Below are 5,430 nucleotides of genomic sequence, written 5' to 3'. Positions count from 1 at the left end.
AGAAAGAAACTGGAAAAAAATTGACATTATATTATGAAAATTTTCCTATGGCATTAAATATTTTTCTAAAGCTCCTGCATGCTGCGTGGTTAATAACTTGGGAGGGTCTGGAAAGCATTATGCTGAAGGAACTACCTCAGTCCCACAAGGACAAAAATTGTATAAAACTATTATTGTAGAATGAGTCTAAGGATCCAAGGGGAGCGGGTGGAAGCAGCGAGATGAGGATGTGTAGGGAGAGGGGGATTCATCATGGGGTTGTACAATTTGATGCATAGGGAGTGAGGGAAATTGGAAGAATCTGTTCTGGAAAACAATATATTCAAGTTTTGTAAATAAACTAGTATAATAATAAAAAATTGAAAATTATTTCTAAAACATTTTAAGGCTAAGTTATATTCTATTATATACATGTACAAAGATTTACTGCAAGAATCACTTATAGTCAAACATTTATGTTAACAAATCCTTAGTATTAGAAAGAAATGCTGTGAACGGTCTTGTACATTACTTCTAGTGGAAGTTTCTGTTTATTTTTATAATAAAACATTCCTGTGAAAATTATTGTTAGACATTATAAAAATATTACATTGTACTGAATGTATATTACGGATTAATATTGTTATTGTGTCAGAATAGAATGATAGCTGCAACTATGGTGAGTCTTCAGAGGCTGTAAATTGTATAGGAGGTGATTGTCCATTTTTCTCTAGGTGGATTTGAACTGCCTGTCATTGGGTCATCAGAGCAATGCCTTATTCACTAGGCCTTTGGTGGTTTTTACAGTACATAACACTGTACATCAAGTGCAAAAAAAAAGGAAAAGAAAAAAAAACACTGTACATCAAATGATCTTTTAATGTGCATTACACTGTGTATTATACTATGTATTAATATATATACTGTTGATCTCTTTGGCATCATTTATACTGTACAATGAAAAATAAAGCCCAAATTCCTTAACATTTTATGTAATTACTACTTAGATTCTGAGCTACCTTTTCAGCTTGACATGTAAATTCTCTGCCTACCCTCTCTTTCCACATTGCCTCAAGGGCATTTTTCCAAAAGGCCCCTTGGGCTCCAGGCACAAGGACATTTGCCAGTCTTGAATAATTCACATACTTGCATAGATCTGGGCCTTTGTCCCTTTGGCTGTTTCCACCTGGTGTGCCCTTTGCAGTCTAGTGAATGGCTACCCATTCATTTCTAAAAGCCCCTTTCCATTGAGAGCAAATTACTTAACCTCTCTGGGGCCTAGCTTCCAGATTTCTGAAGTAACACAATATTACACATCCTTTGGCTTTTTTTTTTTAATCTTACTTTTTAGATTTAGTTGTTGTTGGGAATATGCATAGCAAAACATGCACCAATTTAGCAGTTTCTAGTACCATTTCTTGCCATTAATTACATTCTTTCAGTTAAACAACTGTTCTCACTCTTCTTTACTGAGTTGTACTTCCTACATTAACATAAACTCACTGCCAGTTGATCTTCCTATCTAATCTTTTGAGTTACTGTTGTCAATTTGATCCCACATAGACAGTTGATTTTTTTTTAAAATAAAGAAAAAGTAATTTGGAGGAACCTCTCTAAATTACTGAGGAACAACTATGTCAGTTTGAAGACTAAAAAGTGGGACAATGAGTAAGGATAACAGAAGTAGAATGGATGCCTTTAGCTTTGATGTTGGCGAAATGTGCTGAATATCCCATGGACTCTTAAAAGAATAAATAGATATGTTTTGGAGAAAGTGCAGCCAGAGTGTTCCTTGGAGGCAAAGATGACACAGCTTCATCTTACATTCTTTGGGCATGTTGCCAGGAGAGGCTGCTCCTTGGAAAGGGACATCATGCTTGGAAAGGTGGAGGGTCAGTAAAAATGAGGTAAACCTTTAACAAGATGGATTGATACAGTGACTGTAGCAATGGTTCCAAATATGTCAGATATAATAAGGATGGCACAGGATATGATAGAGTTCAAATCTGTTGTTCATAGGGTTGCTTGAGTCGATGGCTCCTGATAACAACAGATTTTAAAAGCATAATGTTCAGATATTTACCCCCTTTTAAATGGCTAAGCTAAACTACTGCTCAGAATAAAGAAATAAAGGAATACTTCTAAAACTATATGAGGGAAATAGTTTCATGTATTTATGACTTCATGACTCTAGAATTTGAATTAGTATTTGAAATTCTGTTCTGCAGTTCACTCCCTTTTGATTAGAATTCTTCCATGGGATCTTTAATCAAATGTTTAGTAATGGCTGCTGGGCACCATCCAGTCTCTCTGGTTTCAGACGCAAAGGAGACAGTTGGACATCCATGGAGAAAATTAGCTACATGTCTGTATCTTTCTATTCCTGATTATTCGTCTACCCCATGGTGCGAGATGAATAGAAATCAATTGTTGTGTCTTGGATAACTGTTCTCAAGCTTTTAAACTAGGAGTCAGAAGCACTAAACAAGTTCTTAGAGCAATAAACTGGGGTATCCCATTAAACTATGACCTTAAACAAAGACATCCAAACCAAATTATATAAGACCATGTGGCTATTGTACCTAACCTATTTCAGCAGCTAATTTTTTTTGGTCATTGTTTTAAGCATATCAAGCACACAACTTTTTCCACTTCCACTTTTTGCAGATGAACAACTTATTGACAGCAACTACAATAATTAACTATCCAATTCCACCTTTAATCAGTGCAAGATTTCCCTTAATATAGCTTTAAGGATCAGTGAGTTAATGCTTAAAATGTTGTACATTGGAGTCAGAACCAACATATAGCTTTCTCTTCAGTGAATATTAAGAAGTAGTAAAATTCATGGGAGGAGATTGCCCATCTTTGTCTCTCAGAGCAGCTGGTAGATTCAAACTGTATGCCTTTGGGTTGGCAGTGAGTCTCCTTGCCACTAAGCCATCAAAATTAGTTACCAATAAAAGTTAGTTGTTTAATATTAATTTTACATGATATATTATTTCATCTGTGTTCTCCATCAAGTTTATATATATTCCATTCAATCCTCAGGGTTTTATGAATGGAATTCAGGGTCTAACCTCTGTAAAGAATCTGAAAGATCATTTTAAGCTATGACTATCAAAGTGTGGTCTGCCTGTGTCAGAATCACCTGGAGAGTCTACTGTAAATGCAGATGCCCAATATCCACCCTTGTCCTGCAAGCCAAAGTCTCTTGTGCTTTAATCAAAGAACATATTTTTTCCCCAAAACAATAAAATTGAATATTATTAAATATAATAAAGTTTAGAAAATACTTCTTCTCTAAAGCTCCAGTTATATCGATAAGAGGACTAACGTCATAAAAGGTTAAATAATTCTCCTTAGATAAAAGTAGAAGAAAAGTCTATCTATTTTGTGGAATGACAGAACGGTCATATCTCACATCACCTGTGAAACACAAACGATTTCAAGGATGCTTCAGTGATGCTGTGGTTTCCAGCTTTTGTGTTGGGATAAAGGAAGATCGTGAACTCAGATCAGGCTTGAAATGTGACTCCAGATCTGTTGGCAGGAAGATTGATCAAAATTTGACCTAATTGTAGTACACACATGAATCCCAATGAAGAATCAATCTCAGCCACTGAACAATGAGTGGACCCACTGTAAGCACATCCACACCCTGCAGGACAGGACTGCTTCCTCCCAATACAGACGGTTCTATTTTTGTCTTGTCTATTTAATTTGACATTTGTCTTTTGGCAGAAGATACATATCAAGTTGAGGAAAAGAGATGTTGTATTCTTCCCTCTTGGAACCACATGAAGAAATTTTGTTTTATTTTCGGGATGAACGGATATGTGAGTGGAGGGACTATTTCCTGTATAATTATTTCTGAGATACACATTTCCATTGTAAAAAGAAGACATACAAGAAAATGAAGTCCTCTTTTTATAAAGCAGATAACTTTTTTATTCAAGGACTCCATTTATTTTTAAAAGTGAACATAGTTGATTCTGAATTCAATCCCAGCAATGGTATTAGACACACCCTCTGGTCATATCACATTATTAGAACAGAACTTCAATTTTAAATAAACAAAATAAAAATCTTCTAAACATATAATGATAAAATATTTGCAGGTGAAGTACACGATATATATCCTGATTTTTTTTTAAAAGAGAGAGAGAGAAAGAAATGTATCCTTTGTTGCTATTTGGAAAAATAAATTGTAATATTTATTAGAAACCTATTAAAATCTTAAACATACTAAAAGTTAAAATCTTAAACATACAATTAAAAATTTTTAAACATATAACAGTATATACTATTTTCTGGTAAAGCACATGATATATGTCCTGAATGAAAAAAAATAGTTTATATAGAGTTGCTATTTAAATAAATATGGAATTATAGTATTTATCAGAAACCTAATGCTGCCTAATTTTATTGTTGTTATAGTATTACCATTTAAGAGAAAACTGAATTACCACAACGTAGGCACAGCAGAGGTGCCCACAACCCCAGAAGTATTAGTTGTCCTATGTCCTGCTTGTTATGCCCTACACCTTCATGGGACAGATATTTGGTAAGAAATGCCAAGTCTTCATGCATACAATAATGCTTGGCCAAGTGTCTGCATGCTAGATACAGTTCTTCCAAGAAATACTACTTTCACAGGTAACAAGCAGTATTGTAACCATTTTTTTCCATCCTTTCAACTCTAGAGATAAAAGTGATGGAGATGACAAAGGAGTGGCCATATTTGCAATTTGCTTGTTTTGTTGATACAACAAAGGGTACACAATGCCTACCTGTTGTAGGGTACACAATCTTTTGTGTGTTACCAAGAGTAGACCTCCAGGTTCTACATCTCCCCTACTTCTGTTTAGCCATCCCCCACCTCACCATCTAATTCTCTCCTCCCCTCCTTCACCACTTCCTAAGACAATGGGTTTCTGTTGGGGTTTGACTGCTGGCATCTCAAGATGTTGCAGAGAGTCAACACACTTGGTTGCTAACTGACAATGTGATAGTTTTAGTCAAACTAGAGGATAGGCAACTTATAGCTGTAAAATTAGCGATCAAAGCTCTTGTGGAGTATGGTTCTCCTAGGACACACATGCAGCTACCATGAGTCAGAACTAACACCTTCTGGTTACTGGTTTAACAACTGAAATTACCACGCACATTGCTTCTACAAAGCAGTGTGATTGATGTACAAGTTTCATTAGTGGCAAAAGTCATCATACCTACCTCCATAGGGTCAAGTGTGAGTATGGACTCCCAGTAAGCTAAAGTGTTAATTTCTCTAAAGTGTATTTTCTTGGGCAATGAGTCAAACCCTGGTTGCAATTTATGCGAATAATCTCACCAAAGTCTAGAACATCTGTATCTCTTATATTTCTTGTATATGAGTTTTCTGGCATTAATCTGATTCAAAAAAGAGCCATAAGAAGGGTGAAGCTGATT

This window comes from Elephantulus edwardii, unplaced genomic scaffold, assembly GCF_000299155.1.
Source record: "Elephantulus edwardii isolate Elephantulus edwardi_28Jun2011 unplaced genomic scaffold, EleEdw1.0 scaffold00031, whole genome shotgun sequence".
Lineage (NCBI taxonomy): Eukaryota > Metazoa > Chordata > Mammalia > Macroscelidea > Macroscelididae > Elephantulus > Elephantulus edwardii.
The sequence above is the reverse complement of the archived record's forward strand: the minus strand, read 5'-3'. Positions refer to the sequence as shown.